This window comes from Lemur catta, chromosome 7, assembly GCF_020740605.2.
Source record: "Lemur catta isolate mLemCat1 chromosome 7, mLemCat1.pri, whole genome shotgun sequence".
NCBI lineage: Eukaryota > Metazoa > Chordata > Mammalia > Primates > Lemuridae > Lemur > Lemur catta.
This window is the reverse complement of record NC_059134.1, coordinates 108486980-108498802: the sequence shown is the minus strand read 5'-3', so window position 1 is coordinate 108498802 and position 11823 is coordinate 108486980.

The following is an 11823-nucleotide window of genomic DNA, read 5'->3' as shown; positions in this document are numbered from 1 at the left end:
TGTACAGGTACCCCCAGGGCTTTAAGGAACCTGGGACAGCCCACAGATCAGCCCTGGTTTGTAGACCAGTCCCAGCAGGGATTTAGGGAACCTGGGAAATCCCACAGATGAGCCCTGGTCTGTAGATGAGTCCACCCAGGAATTTAGGGACCTGGGACATCCCACAGATGAGTCCTGGTCTGCAGGGCAGTCCCTCCAGGGATTTAAGAAACCTGGGACATCGCAAGATGAGCCCTGGTGTGTAGGCCAGTTCCCTGAGAAATTTAGGGAACATGGGAAATCCTGCAGATGAGCCCTGGTCTGTAGGCCTGACCTCCCAGGGATTTAGGGAACCTGGAACATCCCAGAGGTAAGCCCTGATTTGTAGGCCAGTACACCAGGCATTCAAGGAACCTGGGATATCCCAAGATGAGCCCTGGTGTGTAGGCCAGTCCCCTGAGGGATTTAGGAAACATGGGAAATCCCACAGATGAGCCCTGATCTGTAGGCCAGTACTCCCAGGGATTTAAGGAACCTGGAACATCCCAGAGTTATGCCTTGATTTGTAGGCCAATACCCCAGGGATTCAGTGAACCTGTGATATCTGAATACATGAGCCCTGGTCATAAGGCCAGTCCTTCCAGGTATTTAGGGAACCTGGGACATCCCATAGATGAGCCCTGGTCTGTGGGCCATTCCCCACCTGAAATTTAGGGAACCTAGGAGAGCCCACAGATGAGCCCTGACATATAGGCTGGTTCTCTCCAGGGATTTACGGAACATGGGACATCCCGCAGATGAGCCCTGGTCTGTACGCCAGTACCCCAGGGATTCAGGGAACCTGAGACATCCCAATAGATGAGCCCTGGTCATAAGGCCAGTCCCTACAGAAATTTGGGGAACCTGAGACATCATACAGATGAGCCCTGGTCTCTAGGCCAGTTCTGCCAGGGATTTAGGGAACATGGGACATCCCAGAGTTAAATCCTAGTCTGTAAGACAGTACCCCAGGGATTTAGGGAACCTGGGACATCCCACACCTGATCCTGGGTCTGTTCGCCAGACCCCCAGGGGTTTGTGGGAACCTGGGAAAGCTCTGGTTTGTGGACCAGTCCCCCCAGGCATTAAGGGAAGGGACATCCCACAGATTAGCCCTGGTGTGTAAATCAGTCCCCAAGGGGGTTGGGCAACCTGGAACAGCCCACAACTGAGCCCTGGTCTGCAGGCCAGCCCCCCCCCCCAGGGATTTAGGGAACCTGAGCAGGGCTCACAGAGGAGCACTGCTCTGTAGGCCAGCCTCCCAGTGATTCAGGGAACCTGGGACAGCCCACTGATGAACCCTGGTGTGTAGGTCAGACTGCCCCAGGAATTTACATAATGTAGGACATCCCAAAGATCAGCCCTGGTCTTTAGGCCAGTCTGCCCCAGGGATTAGGGAACCTGGGACATCCCACAGATGAGCCCTGGTCTAGAGTCCTGTCCCACACAGGGATTTAGTCAACCTGGGACATCCCACAGATCAGCCCTGGTCTGGAGTTTTGTCCCCCCAGGGATTTAGGGAATCTAGGACATCCCAATGGATGAGCCCTGGTTTGTAGGTCAGACCCCAAGGGATATCAGGAATGTAGGACAGCGCACAGATGAGCCCTGGTCTGTAGGCCAGTTCCCTGAGGGATTTAGGGAACTTGGGAGAGCCCACAGTTGAGCCCTGATCAGTAGACAGTCCGCCAGCAATTTCAGCAACCAGGGACACCCCACAGAGGATCCCTGGTCTGTAGGCCAGTTCTCCCAGGGATTTAGGTAACCTGAGACAGCCTATAGATGAGACCTGGTCTCTAGATCGGTACACAGAGGGATTTAAGGACCTGGGATATCCCACAGATGAGCCCTGGTCCGTAGGGCAGTTCCCACCCAGGGATTTAGGAAACATGGGACATCCCACAGATGAGCCCTGGTCTGGAGTCCTGTCCCCCCTAGGGATTTAGGAAATCTGGGCATCCCAACAGATGAGCTCTGTTGTGTAGGCCAGAACCCAAGGGATTTAGGGATACTGGGACATCCCACAGATGAGCTCTGGTCTGTAGGCTAGTTTCCCCAGGGATTTAGGGAACCTGGTACAGCCCAGAGATGAGCCCTGGTCTGTAGTACAGTCCCCCTAACGGATTTACAGAACTGGCAACAGTCCACAGATGAGCCCTGGTCTGTAGACCAGTCCTTAAAGGGATTTAGGGAACATGGGACATCCCACGGATGATCTCTGGTCTGTAGGCTACTCCCCCCAGGGATTTAGGGAACCTGAGACATCCCACAGATGAGTCCTGGACTCTAGGCCAGTCTTCCAAGGGATTTAGGGAGACTGGCACACCCAAAAAATGAGCCCTGGTCTGCATACCAGTCACCCCAGTTATTTAGGGAACCTTGGACATCCCACAGATGATCCCTGGTCTGTAGACCAGTCCCTGCAGTGATTTAGGGAACCTGGGAAATCCCATAAATGAGCTTTGGTCTATAGACAGTCCCCTCAGGGATTTGGGGAACTTGGGACACCCCATAGATGAGCTCTGGTGTGTAGGTCAGAATCCCTCAAGTATTTAAGGAACGTAGGACATCCCACAGATGATCTCTGGTTTTTAGGTCAGTCCTCCCAGGGATTTAGGGAACTTTGGATTGCCCACAGTTGAGGCCTGGTATGTAGACTGTCCCTCAGTGATTTCGGCAACGTGGGACACATTAAAGATGAGCCCTGGTCTCCTGACTAGTCTCTCCAGGGACTTAGTGAACCTGTGACAGGCCACAGATGAGCCCAGGTCTACAGACAGTCCCTCCAGGGATTTAGGGAACCTGAGACATCCCACAGATTAGCCCTGGTTTGTAGACCAGTTCTCAAAGGTATTTGGGAAACCTTGGACATTTCACAGATGATCTCTGGTCTGTAAGCCAGTCCCTCCAGTGATTTAGGGAACCTGGGACATACCACAGATGAGCTCTGGTCTGTGAGCCAGTCCCTCCAGTGAATTAGGGAACCTGGGACAGCCCACAGATGAGCTCTGTTGTGTAGGTTGGTCCCCCCTCAAGGATTTAGGGAACCTAGGAAAGCCCACAGATGAGCCCTGGTCTGTAGGACAGTCCACCCCAGGGATTTAGGGAACCTGGGACACCCCACCAAGGAGCCCTGGTGGGTAGGCCAGTCCCCCCTGGATATTAGGGAACTTGGGACAACTCTGGTCTGTCATCTAGTCCCCCCAGGGATTTAGGGAAACTGGGACATCCCACAGATGAGCCCGTGTCTGTAGACCAGTCCTTCCGAGGATTGAGGGAACCAGGGACAGTGCACAGATGAACCTTAGTCTGCAGACCAGGCCCCCTGGGATTTAGGGAACCTGGGACATCCCACAGATGATCCCTGGTCTGTAGGACAGTCCTCTTTGGGATATGGGGAATCTGGGACATCCCACTTATGAGCCCTGGTCTGTAGACCAGTAACTCAAGGGATTTAGGGAACATGGGACATACCACAGATGATCTCTGGTTTGTAGTCCCATCCCTCTAGGGATTTAGACAACTTTGGAGAGTCCACAGATGAGCTCTGCTCTGTAGACAGTCCCCCAGCGATTTCAGCAACCTGGGACACCACACAGATGAGCCCTGTTCTGTAAACCAGTCACCCCAGGGACTTAGGCAAACTGTGACAGGCCACAGATGAGCCCTGGCCTACAGACAGTCTCTCCAGGGATTTAGGCAACCTGGGACATCCCACTGATGAGCCCTGGCTAATAGGCCAGGCCCCCTTGGTATTTAGGGAAGCTGGGACAGCCAACAGATGAGCCTGGTCTGTAGGCCAGTTTACCCCAGGGATTTACAGAATCTGGCACAGCCCACACATCAGCCGTGGTGTGTAGGCTAGTCCCCTCAGTGATTTAGGGAACCTAGCACAGCCCTCAGATGAGCCCTGGTTTGTAGGCCACTCCCCAACAGGGATTTAGGGAACCTGGGACAGCCCATAGATGAGCTCTGGTCTGTAGATCGGTACGCCAAGGGATTGAAGGACCTGGGATATCCCACAGATGAGCCCTGGTCTGTAGGGCAGTTCCCACCCAGGGATTTAGGGAACATGGGAGATCCCACAGATGATCCCTGGTCTGTAGGACAGTCCTCTTTGGGATATGGGGAATCTGGCATATCCCACAGATGAGCCCTGGTCTGTAGGCCAGTCCCTCCAGGATTTTGGGAAGCTGGGACATCCCACAGATGTGCCCTGGTCTGTAGGCCAGTCCTGCAAAGGATTTAGGGAGCCTCGGACATACCACAGATGAGCCCTAGGCCATAGGCCAGTCCCCCCCTTGGATTTAGGGAACCTGGTAGAGCCCACAGATGAGCCCTGGTCTATAGGCCAGTTCCCCGCATGGATTTAGGGTCACGGGACATCCAAGAATTAATCCCTGGTCTGTAGGCCAGTACCTGAGGAATTCTGGGAATGTAGGACAGCCCACAGATGAGCCCTGGTCTGTAGGTCCGTCCTCTCCAGGGATTCAGGGAACCTGGGACCGCCCACAGAGGAGCTGTGCTCTGTAGCCAAGTCCCGCCAGGGATTTAGGCACTTGGGACAGTTCTGTTCTGTAGGCTAGTCCCCCCAGAGATTTAGGGAACCTGGGACAGCCCACAGATGAGCTCTGTTGTGTAGGTCAGTACCCCCTCAAGGATTTAGGGAACCTAGGACAGCCCACAGATAATCCCTGGTGTGTAGGCCAGTCCCTCGCTGGGATTTAGGGAACCTGGGACAGCCCACTGAAGAGCCCTGCTCTCCAAGTCAGTCCACCCGAAGGATTTAGGGAACCTGGGACATCCCACAGATGAGCCCTGGTGAGTAGGCCAGTCTTCCCCAGGGTTTCAGGGAACTGGGCTAGCCCACAGAGGAGCCCTGGACTGTAAATCAGTCCCCAAGGGATTTGGGCAACCTGGGACATCCCGCAGTTGAGCCTTTGTCTGTACACCAGTCCCCCCCTGTGATTTAGGGAACCTGGGAGAGCCCATAAATGAGCCCTGGTTCATAAGCCTGTCCTCTCCAGATGTTTATGGAATCTTGGACCTCCCACAGAGGAGCCCTTAGATGCAGGCCAGTCCCCTCAGCGATTTAGAGAACCTGGGACAGCCCACAGATGAGCTCTGTTGTGTAGGTCAGTACCCCCTCAAGGATTTAGAGAACCTAGGACAGCCCACAGATAATCCCTGATGTGTAGGCCAGTCCCTCGCTGGGATTTAGGGAACCTGGGACAGCCCACTGAAGAGCCCTGCTCTCCAAGTCAGTCCACCCCAAGGATTTAGGGAACCTGGGACATCCCACAGATGAGCCCTGGTGAGTAGGCCAGTCTTCCCCAGGGTTTCAGGGAACTGGGCTAGCCCACAGAGGAGCCCTGGTCTGTAAATCAGTCCCCAAGGGATTTGGGCAACCTGGGACATCCCGCAGTTGAGCCTTTGTCTGTACACCAGTCCCCCCCTGTGATTTAGGGAACCTGGGAGAGCCCATAAATGAGCCCTGGTTCATAAGCCTGTCCTCTCCAGATGTTTAGGGAATCTTGGACCTCCCACAGAGGAGCCCTTAGATGCAGGCCAGTCCCCTCAGCGATTTAGAGAACCTGGGACAGCCCACAGATGAGCCCTAGTGTGTAGGTCAGAGCTCCCCAAGTATTTAGGGTACCTGGGACAGCCCGTAGATGAGCCTTGGTCTGTAGGCCAGTTCTCCTTGGGATGTAGGGAAACTGGGACCTCCCACAGATGAGCCCTGTTGTGTAGGCCAGTCCCCTGAGGAATTTAGGGAACATGGGACATCCTGCAGATGAGCCCTTGCCTTTTAACCAGTCCCCCCAGGGATTCGGGGAACCTGGGACATGCCACAGATAAGCCCTGATCTTTAGGCCTGTCCACCCCAGGGATTTAGGGAACTGGGACAGCCCACAGATGAACCCTGGTGTGTAAATCAGTCCTCAAGGGGTTTGCGCAAGCTAGGACAGGCCACGCCTGAGCCCTGGCCTGTAGGACTGTCCCCCCTTGAATTTAGGCAACCTGGGACAGCCCACAAATGACCCTGGTCTCTATCCCTGTCCCCCCAGTAATTTAGGTAACCTGGGATAACCCACAGAGGATCCCTGGTGGTAGGCCAGGCCTCCAGGGATTTAGGGAATGTGGGACTGCCGCAATGAGCCCTGCTTTGTAGGCCAGTCCTCCCCCCTTGGGATTTACAAAATGTGGGACAGCCAACAGATGAGGTCTGGTCTGTAGGCCAGCCCCCCAGGGATTTAGGGAACCTGGGATATCCCATGGATGAGCCCTGGTCTGTACGCCAGTCCCCCCAACATTTAGGGAACCTGAGACTGTGTACAGATGAGCCCTGTTCTATTGGCCAGGCCTTCCTGGGATTTAGGGAACCTGGGACACACCACAGATGAACCCTGGTCTGGAGGCCTGTGCCCCCCCAGGGATTTAGGGAATCTGGGACATCCCAACAGTTGAGCCCTGGTCTGTATGCCAGACCCCAAGGGATTTAGGGAACCTGATATAGACCAGAGATGAGCCTTGGTCTTCAGCCGGTCCCTTCCAGGGACTTAGGGAACCTGACACAGCCCACAGATGAGCCCTGCTCTGTAGGTCAGTTCCCACCTCTGGGATTTAGAGAACGTTGGACAGCCAACAGATGAGCCTTGGCGGGGCTGCCGTGTCCTCCGTGAGGAATGGGGACTCATTCCCTGCTTGAGGGAAGGAGGGGCTAACACATCCCACCTACTGATAGAAGAGGTGGGGCCACAACACGGTGCTTGAGAGGAGACAGGGACCCTTGCCCAGAGTGATAGGAGGTTTAGCCAAGGCACTCTCAACACCCTTAGAACGGGCAGGGCTGTCGCACCCTGCATGGGGGAGATGGGATGGCCACGCCCTATGGGGGAGGAGCCAGGGCTCCTGAGCCAATCCTGGGAGTAAGTGGGGCAGGGATTCCCAGTGGAAGAGGAGGTGGGGCCCCATATCCTGCATGAGAGGAGGTGAGGGCCGGAATAGTGTGTGAGAGGAGGGGGAGCCTGTGTCCTGCATGAGGGTGGAAGGGGCCAACACATCCCACCCACTGTTAGAAGAGGCAGGGACACAACGCCCTGCTTGAGAGGAGCAGGGGCCTCTTGGCCTCAGTGAGAGGCGGTTTATGTAATGCACTCCCCCATCGTTAGAGCAGGCGGGGCTGCCGCGCCCTGCATGGGGGGAGGTGTGATGGCCACGCCCTATGGGGGAGGAGCTGGGGCTCCTGAGCCATGCCTGGGAGGAATTCGAGCCCCTATGCCCGACCAGAGAGGACATGGTTCCTCGTACCTTGCATTAGCATGTAGGGACCCGTATCATATGTGACAGGAGGGGGAGCCCTGTGCCTGCATTCGAGGGGGTGTGGCACCTTCGAACTGGTTGATATGAGGTGGCCCTCCCTGCCCTGTGTGAGAGGAGGTGGGGTTGCTGTGTCCTGCATGAGGAGAGGAGGGGCCAATGCACTTCCCCCCACAGAAGAGGAGGGCCCCCGTGCCCTGCATCAGAGGCGGTGCTGCCATGTCCTGCCTGAGAGGAGGCCATGCACCTGCGCCCTGCTTGACAGGAGGCGGCCCTCTGTGCCCTGCATGAGAAGAGCGGGGGCCAATGCATCCCACCCACTGTTAGAAGGGGCGGGGTCACAAGGCCTTGCTTGAGAGGAGGCGGGGCCCCTTGCCCAGAGTGATAGGAGGTTTATCCAATGCACCCCCCGACCCCCCCACCCCGGCCATTAGAGCAGGCAGGGCTATTGCTACCTGCATGAGGGGAGGTGGGATGGCCACTCCCTATGGGGGAGGATCCAGGACTCCTCAGCCAATCGTGGGAGGAAGTGGGGCCCCCATGGCCCACGGAAGAGGAGGTAGTGCCCCGTACCCTAAATGGGAGGAGTTCGGGGCCCTCATCCAGCGGGAGAGGTGGTGGGGCCAATGCATCCCACCCACTGTTAGAGGAGGTGGGGCCACAATGCCCTGCTTGAGAGGAGGCATGGGCCCTTGCCCAGAGTGACAGGAGGTTTACCTAATGCACTCCCGCTTTGTTAGAGCAGACCAGGCTGTCACACCCTGCGTGAGGGGAGGTGTGATGTCCACACCCTGTGGGAGTGGAGCCAGGGCTCCTGAGCCATGCCTGGGAGGAATTGGGACCCCTATGCCCGACGGGAGAGGAGGTGAGCACTCGAATCATGTGTGAGAGGTTGGGGAGCCCTGTGCCTGCATCAGAGGGGTTGTGGCACCTGCAAACTGGTTGATATGAGGCGGCCCACCGTGTCCTGCGTGAGAGAAGGTAGAGTTGCTGTGTCCGGCGTGAGGAGAGGAGGGGCCAATGCGCCCTCCCCCAGAGAAGAGGAGGGGCCTCGTGCCCTGCAACGAGGAGGCGGTGCCGCCAAGCCCTGCATGACAGGATGCGGGGCACCTGGGCCATGCTTGACTGAAGGCAGCTCTCCATGCCCTGCGTGAGAGGAGGTGGGGTGGTTGTGCCCTGCGTGAGAGGAGGAGGGGCCAAGGCGCCCCCCCCACAGAAGAGGAGGGGCCCCGTGCCCTGCATCAGAGGAGGGCGGGGACTCTGCCCTCTGTGAAAGGAGACGATGACGCACCAACGCCCTGCTTGACAGGAGTCGGCCCCCTGTGTCCTGCGTGGGAGGAGGTGGGGCCAACGCGTCCCACCCACTGTTAGAAAGGGCGGGGTCGTAACGCCTTGCTTGAGAGGAGGTGGGGCCCCTTGTCAAAAGTGAGAGGAGGTTTTGCCAATGCACCCCCCCACCACAACCATTAGAGCAGGCGGGGATGCCCCGCTGTGCATGAGGGGAGTTGGGATGGCCACGACCTATGGGGGAGGAGCCGGGACTCCTAAGTCAATCCTGGTAGGCAGTGTGGACCCATGCCCCACGGATGAGGAGGTGGGGGACCAAATGCAGTCTGAGAGGAGGTGGGCCTGCCGTGCCCTGTGTGGGAGGAGGCGGGACTAATGCGTCCCACCCACTATTGGAGGAGGCGGGGCCCCTTGCCCAGAGTGACAGGAGGTTTATGCCATGCAACACCCCCACTGTTAGAGGAGAGGGGGTTGTTGTTCCCTGCTTGATGGGAGGTGGGATGGCTACACACTGTGGAGGAGGAGCCGAGACTCCTGAGCCAATCCTTGGAGGAAGTGGGGCCCCCATGCTCCAAGGAAGAGGAGGTGGGGCCCTGTACCCTACATGAGAGGTGGTGTGGTCCCAAATGTAGCCTGAGAGGAAGTGGGCCTGCCGTTCCCTGCATGAGAGGAGGCGGGGCCCCTTGCCCGGAGTGAGAGGAGGCTTAGCCCATGCGTCCCCCACCACCACCATTAGAGCAGGTGGGGATGCCCCGCTGTGCATGAGGGGAGGTGGGATGTCCACACCCTATGTGGGAGGTGCAGGGAATCCTTAGCAATCCTGGGAGGAAGTGTGGCCTCCATGTCCCCCCCGGAAGAGGAGTGGGGGTGCCCCTTGCCCTACATGAGTGGGGGCTCAAATCCAGCGTGACAGGACGTGCGGCTGCTGTGCCCTCCGTAAGAGGATGGGACGCCCCTTGCTTACAATGAGAGGAGGTTAAGCCAATGCACCCTCCCCCCATTGCTAGAGCAGATGGTGCTGTCACGCCCTGCATGAGGGGAAGTGGGATGGCCACGCCCTATGGGGGAGGCGCAGAAACTCCTGAACCAATCCTGGGAGGAAGTGGGGCCCCCATGCTCCGTGGAAGAATAGGTGGGGCCCCGTACCCTATATGAGAGGAGGTGGGGGCCAGAATCCTGCATGAGACGACTAGTGGGTGCCGTGTAATGCATGAGAGGAAAAGGGGCCATTGCGTCCCACCCACTGTTAGAGGACGTGGGGCCTCAACGCCCTGTTTGAGAGGAGGCAGGGCTCCTTGCCCAGAGGGAGAGGTGGTTTAGCCTATGCACCACCTCCACTATTAGAGCAGGTGGGGCTGCCAGGCCCTACATGAGGGGAGGTGGGATGGCCAGGTCATATGGGGGAGAAGCCGGGACTCCTGAGCCAATGCTGGGAGGAGGTGGAACCTTCATGCCCAGCGGAAGAGGAGCTGGGGCTGCTGTTTCCTGCGTGAGTGGAGGAAGGGCCAACGCTTCCCACCCACTGTGAGAGGATGTGGGGTCACAACGCCCTGCTTGAGAGGAGGCCAGGCCCCTTGCCCAGAGGGAGAGGAGGTTCAGCCAGTGCACCTCCCCAATGTTAGAGCAGGCGGTGCTGTCGCGCCCTGCATGAGGAAAGGTGGGGTGGACACGCCCTATGCGGGAGAGGCCAGAACTCCTGAGCCAACCCTGGGAGGAAGTGGGGCCCCCATACCCCACAGAAGAGGAGCTGGGGCCCGAACTGTACCTGAGAGGAGGTGCAGGTACAAATGCAGCATAACAAGAGGTGGGCCTGCTGTGCCCTGGGTGAGAGGAGGCCGGGCCCCTTTCCCAGAGTGAGAGGAGGTTTAGCCAATGCACCGCCCCAAGCGTTAGAGCAGCTGGGGCTTTTGCACCCTGCATGAGGGGAGGTGATATGGCCGTGCCCTTTGGGGGAATACACCAGGACTCCTGACCAAGTTTTGGGAGCAAGTGGGGCCCCGTCCCCTACATGAGAGGACATGAGGACCGAAATCCAGCGTAAAAGGAGGTGGGGCTGCTTTGCACTGCATGAGAGGAGGCCGGGCCCCTTGCCCAGAGTGAGAGAAGTTTTAGGCAATGCACACTCCCACCATTAGAATAGGTGCAGTTTTCGCGCCCTGCATGAGGGGAGGTGGGATGGCCACGCCCTATGTGGGAGGCGCTGGGACTCCTGAGCCAATCTTGGGAGGAAGTGTGGCCCCCTTGCCCCGCCGAAGAAGAGGTTAGGCCCCGTATCCTATATGAGAGCAGGTAGGGTTGCCGTTTCTTGCGTGAGAGGAGGAAGGGCCAACGCTTCCCAGCCACTGTTGGAGTATGTGGGGCCACAAATCCCTGCTTGAGAGGGGGCAGGGCCCCTTGGCCAGAGGGAGAGGAGGTTTAGTCAATGCACCCCCTCACCATTAGAGCACGTGGGGCTGTCACACCCTGCAGGAAAGGAGGTGGCATGGCATGCCCTATGGTGGAGGCGCTGGGAGCCCTGAGCCAAGCCTGGGAGGAAGTGGGGCACCCATACCCCACGGAAGAGGAGGTAGGGCCCCGTACCCTACATGAGAGTAGGTGGGGGCCGAAATGCAGCATGGGAGGAGGTGGGGCCTCTTGTCCAGAGTGACAGGAGGTTTAACCCATCCACTCCCTCCACCATTAGAGCAAGTGGGGCTGTTGCACCCTGCATGGGGGGGGGTGGGTGGGATGGCCACGCCCTATGGGGGAGGAGCCTGGACTCCTTAGTGAATCCTGGGAGAAAGTGGGGCCCCCATGCCCCACGGAAGAGGAGGTGCGGGCACAAATGCAGCATGAGAGGAGTTGGGCCTCCTGTGCCCTGCGAGAGAGGAAGCGGGGCCTCTTGTCCAGAGTGAGAGGAGGTTTAGCCAATGCACCCCCCCACCGTTATAGCCAGCGGGGCTTTTGCTCCTTGCATGAAGGGAGGTGGGATTGCCACACCCTATGGGGGAGCACTCGGGAACCCGTAGCCAATCCTGGGAGGACATGTGGCCCCCCTTGCCCCGCGGAAGAAGAGGTGGGGCCCCATAGCCTATATGAGAGGAGGTGGGGGCCGGAATCCAGCATGAGAGGAGGTGGGGCTGCCATGCCCTGCCTGAGAGGAGGAGGGCCAACGCCTCCCACCCACTGTTACAGGAGCTGGTGCCAGAACACCCTACT